Here is a 13,926-nt window from a genome sequence, read left to right as displayed (position 1 = left end):
CCTTTAGAGGGCTCAACGTTAGTATCGTATAAGGGGCAGAGGGACGGTCTTTACTTTGTAATAGAAAATGGAGCAGATTTAGGCAGCTTAACGGCCCTAGGGTTAAAAGTTTGGCAGGTGCCTTAGTCTGTCTGTGCCACTATAACAAAAATACCAAAAACCAAATGGCTTGTAAACAACAGAAATGTGTTTTTCACAGTTCTGGAGGCTGAAAAGCCTTAAATCAAGGCAGATTCATTGTCTGATGAGGAGGACATACTTTCTGGCTCACAAATAGTGCCTTCTCACTGTGTCCCCATGTGGTGGAACACGGGATCTCTCTGGGGGTCTCTCTTATGAGGGCACTAATTGCATTCATGAGGGACACAAACATTCTGATCATAGCAGCAGGTGTGCTTGCTACACAGGTCAATACCTTAAAGGATGCTCAGTTGTTCACCGTCAGCATCTAACAAGAGGGCTCTTTGTGAGCTCGTGTAAAATAATGTCTTGAGTTATTACTGCTAATCTAACTTTGTTTTTGATCTACAGACTGGTAAGTGCTTGGAGATACCAGTTACACAGTTTTTCAGTGCTGAAACTCATATATGAATAACTTCAGTTCTTACTCTAAATTAGTGCAGTCAATAGAAATTGAATATATGAGTATCTTTAGACTGTGCAATAATTTCACTTTGCATTTCATGGATAAATGTAATCCTTAATAAATAATTTATAACTATTCTGTAAAATATTCAAAACAACCTTCAATGCTTTCTTATAATGATGAAGATGTGGGGATAATTACCCAGACAGAATGTCCTATGTCTCAACAACCTTAGGCATCTATGTTATGGTATTAGAGATCATTCTCTATTTTTCTTGTACCACCAACAACTCTTTTAAGTAAAAGAAGCAGAATGAACAGACACAGTGAAGGGTATTGGAAATCACTGTAGGGTAATATTTTGTGGAAACATGGAAGAAAAATGTACTGCAGTAGGAAAGATATGTAGCTTCCTCCAATGCCAAGGCTACTGGTCAAACTCAATAAACATAAGGTATTAATGAGAATATTGGTTACAAACCCCCTTCCTCCCAGCAACACACACCCTTTTAATAATTTACTTGTAGTAAATTAGTAACTGAATCATTGAAACATTCTCAAAAAAAAATAGTAAATTTGATTTTGAGAAAATGTACTCAAAATTAATTCTGAAGTTCACAGTCATTCTATTTTGTGGCTCACAATAAAGGCTTTTCCCTCTGACTTTTCTCTATTAATTCAGAATCCCTCAGGGACCTAAAGTCAGGAAGACTTCTGCATGCATCATAAATTTTCTAGTGACATATTTAACCCAGCTTCCTCTGTGGGAGCCTAGTGTATTAACAAACAACTCTGACTTCCTAGAACACACACCTTTATTGAGTTTCAAAATGACCATTTTCAGGCTGACTGGAACACAAAACAAAGCTCTCCTTTTACTAAGGGCCCATTGAAGGCCACTTTGATTCTTCCATCAACATTGGGAACTGCCAGAAAAATTTCATTTTTTCCTGTGCCTGTTGGAAGTAGGGGAGAGGTTCTAATGAATCCATTGTCAGCAAACATGACTTTCTTGGATTGCAGAACACGACATGACAAATCCGTTGCACTTTCAGTCTATGGATGTGAATGTGTCAGTGTTCTTCCTCTCCTGAAACTTTGCCAATTAGGAAGCAGATTCTCCTATTCTGTATTTCAAAGCCTTATTCACACACTGACATTAGTGTTACAATTTCAGTAATGGACCCTAAGAAAGCATTACAGCTAAATAGTTCTAATTTCAATTATGAACGACATTGTATTGAATGAATGCTCAGACAGATGCTTCAGACTCCAACTAAATGCACTATGTCCTAATTGCTTTGCAATCTTTCGATTCAAGTCCAGTGAACACTTCAGTCCTGTTGCTTCACTCTCTCTGAGAAGGTAAACACCAAGCTTTAATGGGCTGTGCTAAGAATAGCTACTCAAAGCAGTTAAACAAAACTCCAATTCTTTTCAAGACTGGCAATGAAACAAGGTTCTAAAAGGAAGGACTGTAAGCATATGAGATTAATGCTAAACTTTAAAAAAGTTTTAAGAACTTTTATAAACCTGCTAAAAGATAGGTGAAAAAAGTTCTAGTGAAATTTGTGTTTTAATATAAGAAAAAAATATTACATATATTAAATTCCAGTACCAGCCAATATTTGGTGAAAAATGAAATTCTAAGTAGATTAAAAAGACTCGCCTTTTATTTCTTCCCATTCTTAGATCCTTATCAATGAATGGTCATAACAAGTTCAGAAAATTTCTTTAAAAATCTGTTTTATGATCTCACAGAACATAATTTAAAAAATACTTTTCCACACCTCTATCTAGCCTCCCATTTCTAAATATAAATCAAAAATAGGTTTGTCAGAAGCAGTTGGCAGCAGAAAGCGGGATGCAGCATGTGGCTAGCTGTGCAGCAATAATTCCTTGCTTTCTGGGAATTCTAAGGGAGAATTGAGGCATGAGGCCAGAGTAGAGATCAGGACAATAATTTCAGAGTTAGAAAGACACTCAATAAATACTCAGTGATCCCTATCCTCTCTGAAATGTTTAATTTGACATGCAAATGAAATATATTCATGGCCATAAAACATTTAGGCACTCAATAAATGTTTGCTGAATACATTTATGAAGTGACAATGAAAAATGCAGAATTCATTACTTTATAATTATATGTTCATAAGTCAACGTATGTTTACAAAGTGCTTCCCAGTCCTAGTCTTCATTGTAGAGCAAAAGAACTAGAATTGGATTAGCATTAGCCACAATGATTCTCAGCTGAGCAGCACTTTACACCTTTTCCACATATTATTTCATTGTGAGATGTTAAATGCCTTGTACAACACCACTTCACAGCCGGCCAAAAGCAGCACTCATTCTGTGCATACCCCGGGTGCGATGAGTTCACCGTGTAATTTTGCTTCTTGATCAGTGCCTGCACAATTATCAAGAGGAAGCCCCCTAAAAGAGCAAGCTGAGTGCACCCATTTATGGGATCCTACCAAGCAGTATGATTGTGGAATCTATTCATTTACTGTAACAAGATTCTAGGATGCTCTAATTTTCCAACTTTTATCACTTCTAAATTTCTATTGAAAATTCCCAATTACAGCTCTCAGAAACACAAAATAAGATGAAAAATTCATATCCAAAAAGCTTCTGTCCCCATTTGGTTCAAGAAACTCTAATTCCCTTGACCTTCAATTTGTCCAATCTATAGGAGCAGACTAAGCATTTCTTTTTTTCTAAATATTTAAAATTATCTCATTTTCTTAAATAACATGAAATTGTTTGAAATTATTTTTGTGTGTCCTAAGGAAAGTGAGAAGGTAGAAGAAATCTGAACGAATAAAATTCATTGCCATTATATAGTGATTAACATTAAGTAAACAAAAAGTACAAGTGATATTCTCTATGTGTAACAATAATAACAAAACTATCTTTAGTCTGGATATTGAGAAATGAGAGTTTTAATTGCTGAGAATTTGAGTTCACTATTTCCAGGTACTTTCACATAAGTACTAATTTCATTATTACAAACAAGCTCTAAAGTTATACAATATAATACTTGGGAAAATTGAGACTCAAAACTTTTTTTTTAAAAAAAGTACTAAAGGCTAATACAATAGCCTTTAGTGTCAAACTAACATGATCTTAGTATTAAAGCTTGCCAAGCCTCATTTCCCTTTCTACAAATTGGAGAGGATAATAATACCTATGTCATAAAGTTGTGAGAATTAAATAAGAGTATTTGTGTAAGGTGGTTAGCACAGTGCTTGGCACATGATAAGTATACAATGAATGTTAGCTATATTTTATGAATAATTTTAATAATGTATCTAGGGATGCTGGCCAAGAGGTTTCAGAGCTGATTCAATGTTAGTTTTGTCTGAGCCCAAAAATCTGTGCTCTTAGCAATTACACTCTATTGCTTTGCACCATCTGTAAAATGAAAGTGTCCAAAATGGATGACATGATCTTATTCTGAAATATTGTGATTCAGAGGTCTAAAGATGTCTGTTATTTCCTTATATTAATTAATCCATATAAAGGTGTATTACTGCTATCACGGCATAATGATCATAATTATAACAATGGACTCAGTCTTTTAATGATAATTAAGTATCATTTCTCACTAAGAATAAGTTTCCTAATGTTAAAAATTTGTTCTAAAATGAGGAACACGTATGTTTAACTCAGGGTACTTTATTTATAATAATGTAAGTTTATAATTGGAAAGAAATTTCAGGTTCTTTGAATTCTATAAACATAAAAAGAATGAAACATCATCCCAATAACTGCACATAAAGGTCAAAATTAGGTTCCTCCCACAGTGGAGTTTCTTTTAAAAAAATTATAACTTTGAACCACTAGTCATAAGCAATTTGTAGGTTAACATTTTCTTTCTTTTTTTTTTTCATGAAATAAATTGGAGAATCCAACAAAGGAGTTTATTTACTTTGAGTTTGTGAGTCATAAAATAATTGAAATACCTCAATTAGCCTGGCTTAAGCAAAACTATCCTGATTTTGAAGAATCATTTTGCATCATCCATTTCAAGTGTGCAATTTTATGTGGAGGTACCGAACATCAAAGGGAAGACTAAGTAAAGGTTGTGACTATATGTGGCTGACGCCCTAAATAGATGCTTCACGTAAAGAAGTTGGCTCAGCTCATAGCATTTTATTTAAGAATGACTAAATTTTATTTCTGGAAAAAGGAGATTTGAAAACATTGTTCATGTTTTGGGAAAAATAAGATTTCTTCCACTTCACTAAGCTCTCGTTAGTACATATTCATGATACACTTTACTTTCATATTAAATACACACATGAGATATTCACAGCCATGGCGTGATCTTCAGAAAGTGCTTAGTAACACACCTACATACAAATAATTGTTTATTATGTTCAAATGTGTGTTTACATTTACATATGTATGCATGTGTGTGTATATATATGTATGTACACATATTTAGAATGTTTCAACATCAAACCTTGATAGACACATATCAATCATTTACTATAAAAAGAGCCCACACTCTAAAGCTAACTGACCGTCTATCACATTTGAAAAATCTGCTATAAAGGAAGCACATGATTACCTTACATAAATTGGTCCTGACAAATAAGTGTCTTACAAAATGGCTGTCATTTCATTCATAGCTAACACTCTCAGGAAGTGAAGTCATCTCTTTAAGTCTCGTCTCCTTTGCAAATTTTTAGGCTTTACGTCAGTTGTGCTTTTCCCCGAGGGTTATTGTTTATTGGTCTTTGTTATGCTTTAGAAAATGAAAGGAAAGCAAATATTTTCTTTGATGATTGATTTACAGAGATGAGGAAGAATATATGAAGCTGCTCTGAGTCTCATTTGTAGTATAATGCCTATCTGTGAGGAGAAACCAGCATCGGTTGCTCTATCCAAGCAAAACTGAGAAGGAAGCTTTTAGTCAAAGAAATAGGAAAGACAAAGAGTTTGAGAGATATCAAGTTCATCTTTCTTTGTCAAAATCAGACAGACATCAGCAGAAACTGGCTGGGCACAGTGGCTCATGTCTGTAATCCCAGCACTTTGGGAGACTGAGGCAGGTGGATCACCTGAGGTCAGGAGTTTGAGATCAGCCTGACCAACATGGTGAAACCCCATTTCTACTAAAAATACAAAAATTAGCTGGGCATGGTGGTGCATACCTGTAATCCCAGCAACTCGGGAGGCTGAGGCAGGAGACTTGCTTGAATCCGGGAAGTAGAGGTTGCAGTGAGCCAAGATCGTGCCTCCAGCCTGGGTGACAAGAGCAAAACTCCGTACCCCCTGCCAAAAAAAATTAGATGGAAATCAAAATATTTCCAACTATAATAAAATGAAGTTCCATTCTTTGCCACCTTCACTTCATGGCCACTCCATACGTCAATTATCCTGGGATAAAGAAGGACCAGAAATCCTTCAACTAGAGCCTGATCCAGTGGGAACATTTCATCTACGTCCCAGTCATCAAAGACATGGGGATCACCTGCTCCTACTCTGCACCATGCTAAGTAAATGCTCTTCTTGGAAGATCAGACTTTGCATTCTCTGTTGGATGTCTGACCGTCAGGGAGAAGTATGTGAAAGAAGGTCAATGTGGTCCAGCAGCAGGCACATACTGACCTTCACCCAGAGAAAGATGACTCTTTCTGGACTGCTAGTGGAAAGAATAGAAAGGGGTTGATTTTGTGCTTCTACCTAGTCTCCTACGGCTTCTGAATACACTCCTACTATTCATAATGTGAGCTAAACAGAACTTCAGGTAGCTTTATACACTGTTTTTATTGTTTTGCTATAAAATCATGTGCTATTGATTATGTAAGTTTTTTCTATCTTTTGGTCTCTAAAACTGTAATGGCATTAAGATATATCCGTTAATCCAATGTTAAATTCACAAAACATTTTCATAGAATATAAAGTTTAATAATATTGACAATGAAGCAATATTAACATAGGACAAGACCACCATTATAAAATACCTACAGGTCCCTAGTATGGTGCCCGTACACTGGTCTAAAGAGGCATCAGAAGGAACAAGACATTGAGCATTATTATCTGGAAAAACACTGTTATTCTACCCTAAGTGTCACGTACAATCTCAACTTTCTACAAGGTTTTCTTATATACTAGAATGTCAGCTCTGGCTGACAGAAAAATGAAGACAGGCAACACAATATTCAAATTGTAAAGATATACTGCTCCTACTATGCATTCATTGTCATCTTAATCTTACTTGTCTCAAAAACTCGTCCTGGTCACTCTGCATTTTTTGGCTGGGTAATTCATTCCTCTCCCATGCTCCTGTGACTTCTATCCTGGTATGAGCCAATTAGCATCAAGAAAGGCTTACTTAGATGATCTTTGTATAAAGTCATAATCATACTTATGGACATATTTTTCTACTTCTGAAAAAAGAATGATACTATACTATGATCCATGAGATTAAGCAAGAATATGTGTTTGTTTTCAAGTAACAGTAAGCTATGAAAGAAAAAAATCCAGATTCATGATTAGTTAATTTAATTAAATTTATCTATATCCACTGGAATTTTTTTTTAATTTTTATTTTCCTGAAGTACTACATAATTGTCAATGGACTTTCATTGTTTTTTGTTTGCTTGTTTGTTTGTTTGTTTGTTATGAGATGGAGTCTCACTCTCTCACTCAGGCTGGAGTGCAATCTCATGATCTTGGCTCACTGCAACCTCCGCCTCCCGGGTTCAAGCGATTCTCCTGTCTCAGCCTTCTGAGTAGCTGGGATTACAGGCATGGGCCGCCATGCCTAGCTAATTTTTGTATTTTTAGTAGAGACAGGGTTTCACCATGTTGGTCAGGCTGGTCTCAAACTCCTGACCTCGTGATCAGCCCACCTCAGACTCCCAAAGTGCTGTGATTACAGGCGTGAGCCACTGCGCCCAACCTCATTGTTTTTTGTTTGTTTATTTTTTCTTTGAAATGGAATCTGGCTCTGTTGCCCAGGTTGGAGTGCAGTGGCGTGATCTCGGCTCACTGCAACCTCCGCCTCCTGGGTTCCAGTGATTCTCCTGCCTCAGCCTCCTGGGTAACTGGCACTACAGGCGCCCACGACCATGCCCAGCTAATTTTGTATTTTCAGTAGTGATGGAGTTTCATCATGTTGGCCAGGTTGATCTCGAACTCCTGACCTCAAGTGATCCACCTGCCTCAGCCTCCCAAAGTGCTGGGATTACAGGCCTGAGCCAACACGCCCGACCTAACTTTCGTTGTTTTAGTCATACTCTTTTGTCCTGTATATTTTTAATTTAAAAAATATGCAAAATCCCATTAAAAGTGATCAGCTGGGGAAAGTTTGCTGGCCCAAATAAGGCTTCAAAATATGACCATGGTTTTATATGCATTGTGAAGGAATTAACTGATACAATCAGTTACAGACAGTAGTAATACCAACTAATTAGGGGATATTAAATAGGAAACCACAGATTGAAGCTTCTTTACTTGAGTTCTTGAACTGTCTAAATGATGAGAGGAGGTGTGGCAGAGGTATTTGTGGGTCACTGTCATCAAACTCTACTTACTTGGATTTTTTTATGGCGGTGACTTTTAAGCAGAATAATTGAAGATGCAAGTAGTTTTTGTGATGTAGAAGGATAAATTCTTAAGTAAGCTGAGATAAGGTGAATAGAGTAAAACACACACACACACACACACACACACACACACACACACACACACACACAGAGGAAATTAGAGAAGAGGGCCATCATGAGACTTCCCAAGGCCTGTGCCTGAACCCTTAGTCAGACAGTGAACCTTTGAGTCTAAGGTTCAGTGTCGATTTTAAACAGGCCTTAGAAAGACATAATCTCCCGAGAGAGTTTATCTCAACTAATAGGCTCTTTAATTTCAGAGCATCTCGAAAAAAGTAAAGGTTGAAGACCTCTCTTCGGATATCAGATTAAATGGAGCGATTGATATCCTAGAGTTGGAGAAAAGCCTAAAAATGATTTCTAGAAGCTATTATAGAGGCTTAAGGCTCTGACTAGGTCCCCAGGACTGACTTTTGTGAAATACGAAAAAATGGGTTTTCTTGAGGTTTCAGAAAACTTCCTATGAGTTCAGGGATAATTTTTCAATCGTTATGGTTACTGAGATGTGTTAGAGGATCAATGATTACCAAAACAGTAGAGAAAAGTAAGAGGAAAAGATTAGGCTACATGGAAGATACAATTCCATGAGCTACATTGAAGGAATATGTACAAATTTGCCACATTTGAATGCAATAATGAGGGCCAGTTGCAAAATTCTATGTTTTTAGATCTAATTCTGATGGAAAAGAAAGCTGAGGAAGAATTTAGGGAAGACTGTGCTTCTAGGTTCCCTTGGGAAAATTAACATCTTTTTATAATGAATTCAGGTGGACCCTTACTATTGGGATATTTTAGTGAGCTTCTTGGAATGGTGTGCATCTGATTATAAGCAAAATATTTTAATAGTTTACTTATTTGAAGGAACAAGGGAAAAGCTTCACTTAAAATAGCTTTAAAAATAGTTTGATTTAGATATTAGATATAAAAGCTTTTTAAATAATAGAGAATATAGTTATTTCAATATGTATGTTTTGTCCTCTAAGTCTGAGAGGTGGATCATGTTGGTAAGTGAGCAAGTGATATAACTATAAAAATCTCTTGCAATTTTTTTTTGATTAGTGCATCTTCCAAGATAGCATATGGTATAAAAAAGATATTATCTCCAATTCTCCTGTGTTTTTAAAAGTATATTACATATTCAAGACTACATGGAATAAATGCACATTGCAAGAACATGCCAAATAGTACTAAATTTTGCAGATGGTATTTGGAATATGGAAGGCTAGATATCAATAACTGTTTTTTAAACAATGCTTTTTAAAATTTTTGACAACACTTAAAATGAAAATGTTAAAGAACAAAAAAAAAAAAACTCACCTCTCTCTACCATTGTAATATTGTTTTTGCTTTTATTGTTTCAAGGTAATCTTTAGTTACCTTCCTTACCCACATACATATTTTATTTTATTTTATTATGTATTATTATTATATTTTATTTTTTGAGTCAGAGTCTCACTCTGTCTCCCAGGCTGGAGTGTGGTGGAGCGATCTCAACTCACTGCAACCTCCACCTCCTGGGTTCAAGTGATTCTACTGCCTCGGCTTCCCAAGTAGCTGGGATTACAGTAGCCACCACAATGTCCAGCTAATTTTTGCATTTTTACTAAAGGTGGGGTTTTGCCATAATGGCCAGGCTGATCTCAAACTCCTGGCCTCAGGTGATCCACCCACCTCAGCCTCCCAAAGTGCTGGGAGTACGGGCGTGAGCCATCACACCTGGCCCAAGATACATATTTTAAACAGTACTTTATAGTTTTAAAGTCTTTACATCTTTGGTAAGTCAGTGGAGATGTACTTTCCTGATCAAATTTTTGTTGCTATCGTTTGTCTCTTTCCCCACCCTTGACATCGCAAAAGAAGAAGAGGAGAAGGAATAGAGAGAGGAGGAGGAGGGGGAGAGGGAGGAGGCAGAGGAGGAAAAAAACTTACGGTTTATGTCTTCTTAAACTTTTTTCTTTTTTTGAATAAATCTTCCTTTGAATCAATAATTGGAATTAAGTTACTGGTCAACAATTTTAGATTTGTTTGTTTCTTGCCATGTCTGCCCAGGAAGATATGATACACTTAGTGTCCAGTATATTTTCCTCATATACAGATATTTTAGACTATTTTAGATCAAAGTATGCCTCATGTTTAAATGGAAATATTAACAGTAAGTCGCGGTAGCTGTCATTTTTGAACATAAACTGAAAGTAACCTCCATTGATTAAGTTAGTATATTTAGAAGAGTGACCACATCAGATAAACTAGAGCAATATCCCCCACCCTCCAAACCAAGTGATATAGTCAAGAGTAGGCTTTGGAATTAGACAAACTAGGGTCAAATCCAGATGTGTGCACCTATGTGGTTTTCCTCTTCCTCATTAAGAATAAAAGGATAACAGTATGTATGTACTATGGCTGTGGTTAGAATGCCATGAAATGAGGGCAAAATTATTGAGAGCAGTGCCTAACATGGAACAGGGGCTTCATAAACGGAAGACCTTTGTGTTCTTCCTGGAGATCATGGAAATTCATTTAGGATCAAACTTAAATCCAGTATGCGCTGATTTCTAGGGTTATAATCTACTTAGTTGCCCCATATGATATAGATAACAAGCATGTTCAAGAGAGTCACATTTCTCTGATTATCTAATGGATTGTTACCAATTCCTGATTTACTTTTGTAAAAGAGGTGAGACAATGTGTGCAGTTATGAACTAACCAGTGCATGCATGAGTTTAATCGTATTGTTTCTTTGTATGTGACACTTACCTATACTTTTGTGCACAGATGGGTGTCTAAGCCCCTGTAAAACGATTTGCCTTTTCTGGACAAATAGTCTTATTGCTCAAATTAAAGAAGAAAAAAAAAAAGAGCTCCAAATATTTGCAATTTTATGCTTGACAAAAGAAGCCAAAAATATTTGCCAGTTTGAAGACTGTGCTGTGCTTTGAGTGGAAAGTGCTAATTGGAAAACTCTTAGATTATTTGAATGTGGAAAAACACAGACTGACCCCTACGAAAGGGCACAGTTTAAAAAGGACTTGCATAATTTGCCTTTGAAGAAAGCACATTTATTTCTCTGGTACCTAGAGTCACAGAAGTAGGCCTAGGAAGAAAGAGAAAACTAGTAATGGCAAAGGATATCAGACATCAAACAAATATACACATTTGTACTAGAGTATATAGTTTTCCCTGTTCTCAAAATAGCTGAAACAGTATCATTAGGAACTTAATCTCTCCTGGTAGAATACTGGCATCGCCTCACAAGATCATTTCCTGAAGGTCTGGAGAAAGCCCAAGCTTTATGATGTCATGGGCAGTTGAGGAGACCATTTTTTTCTTTGCTAGCATAAAAATCATCATTTGAAAATGTTTTAAATTCTTGTTAAATCAAAGGTGACTTCACTCACCTCTACAAATCTGCTCAAGCTAAGGGGCTTTTCCTTCAGCAATGTTTGTTTCCTAATCTCATGGGCTCTATGATCATCCTAGTCACAAAGACAACTGTTAAGATTGTCAGAAATGCTAGATGTTTCATGCTGCCTAGCCATTGCACAGCATTTCTGCTTATCTCTTTTTAAACTGTTGCCTACGCATTTCTTGCCCTATCATTATGTGTGTTAATAATTTTTTAAAAGAGAGAAAAATCACATAAACTTCACATTTCCTCAAGGACTGGAAAGAGGAAATAATCAACCAATTAACGGTGCCCCAATATTAAATCACATCAAGAACCTTCACTATAAAACCCATAGAATTGGTAAAAGGGTTGTTTAAGTGCCCAAATTTTTTATTTATGTGAAGGCAAAGAAGACAATTAAATACCTTGTAACACATTTTGTTCAGGCAAAGTATCTGTGATTCACACACACCTGGCTTTTCATTTGGACAACTGAAGGCACCCACGAAGCTTCACAGCTCATAAAGAGAACAATCAGAGGATGCAAAGAAAGAAAGTTGAAAGGATGTAACTCAAAATTTTATTTTTCTCTATTGCCTGCGTATTTATTTTAATGTTTTGATAGAACTCACTGGAATCATCATTCTTAACTGGACAAGGGTTAAGAATGGAATATGCAGTCACATACTCGAAGACATCTTTTAGCCTCCTTCTTTTGATGCCTTTCAACTATCAATGTGACAAAAGTAGGACGTGCATATCTGAGAAGCCCAGAAAAAGAAATAAAAATGTGAAAACAGTTTATACATTACATTAGATTAAGCAGGATAGCAGGATAAGCATTGAAACGTAATTGTGTCACCATAAAGCCTTTTGAAAACTGACAATGCTTCAGTGAAAGTAATAAAGCATTCAAATACTTGAATTTAATCATAACCCCTATCATGGAGAGTTCCACTAGGCAACGCTAGTACCTGATTTCTCCTGCCCACACCGCCTCAGCTGTCAGAGGCATTAGAACCTGAGCAACTCCATTTTGAGTGAGGGCGAGAAATAATGAGACTGAGAGCTACTAGGCAGCATTCTCAGAAAGTAAGGCATTCCTAGCTTCTAGATGTTTACAGTTAAGGGAACAAATTAATAATGTTTACTAAACAGACCCAGAGTTGGGAGTGTCCAGATACCCCGATATCTGGAGAACAAAGGCACTCCTAATTTTCCTTTAAAGATAATAATATCGATTCTTATAAAATATAGTAATTAAGAAAGTTAATCCTTTATCACAAACCCATGTAGCGGAACACATGTCCCCATACATACAAGTATTGTGCCTAGGGTGGATGCGTTCCTCCTCTTACTTTCAGGAACAACCCACTCTGTCTATGGAGTAGCTGTCCTTTCACTACCTTACTTTCTTAATAAACTTGCTTTTGCTTTGCACTGTGAACTCACCCTGAATTCTTTCTTGCGCAAGATCCAAGTACCCTCTCTTGGGGTCCTGATCAGGACCCCTTTCCTGTAACACGGCCTATTCCACAGTCTCTGGCACCTACAAGTGACAAAGATGTGGCCGGGCATGATGGCTCACACCTGTAATCCTAGCACTTTGGGAGGCCGAGGCGGGCAGATCACCTGAGGTCAGGAGTTCAAGACCAACCTAGCCAACATGGTGAAACCCCATCTCTACTAAAAGCACAGAAAATGAGCCGGGCATGGTGACACATGCCTGTAGTTCCAGCTACTCAGGAGGCTGAGGCAGGAGAATCGCTTGAACCCGGGAGGAAGAGGTTGCAGTGAGCCGAGATCGCAGAACCCTGCACTCTAGTCTGGGTGAAAAGAGCAAAATTCGGTATCTAAATAAATAAATAAAATTAAAGATGTAGCAAATTTGTCACAGCCGGAATATGATCAGGACTTCACTCACCTCTACAAATCTGCTCAAGCTAAGGGGCTTTTCCTTCAGCAATGTTTGTTTCCTAATCTCATCCTGCTTGAAGCCTCAGAATAAGTTGAGCAATCCTGCTCCGATATATTTTTCAGTTCCTTGGTTCCATATACTGACACACCACCAACTGCCCTGAGAGTCCACATTACTTCAGAGCATTTAAATGTATTAAAGGACTCTACTTTCATACGCAAAATTACCACTTTTTTTTAATGTCATGTTAATGAACTATCCCAAAGCAGCTTTCCAAAGAGGAAAATATGCTTTCAGAGAGTAGTTGATGCACTGAGCAGAATCTATTTAAAATCCACTCACAGAAGACTTTGAAAACATTAATCAGCTACATGATGATCTGGGTTTTTATATTTTAAACTTCAGAGCATCTGGG

General features: G+C 36.9%; 1 protein-coding gene across 1 annotated transcript in view; it reads left to right on the top strand.

Annotated features, from left to right (window-relative positions):
• Positions 1-13,926, top strand: part of MMP16 (matrix metallopeptidase 16) — a 358,463-nt gene that overhangs the window by 323,861 nt on the left and 20,676 nt on the right. The gene's annotated exons all lie outside the window — the stretch shown is intronic.

Source organism: Macaca fascicularis, chromosome 8 (assembly GCF_037993035.2).
Source record: "Macaca fascicularis isolate 582-1 chromosome 8, T2T-MFA8v1.1".
Taxonomy (NCBI): Eukaryota; Metazoa; Chordata; class Mammalia; order Primates; family Cercopithecidae; genus Macaca; species Macaca fascicularis.
The sequence above is the reverse complement of the archived record's forward strand: the minus strand, read 5'-3'. Positions and strand labels throughout refer to the sequence as shown.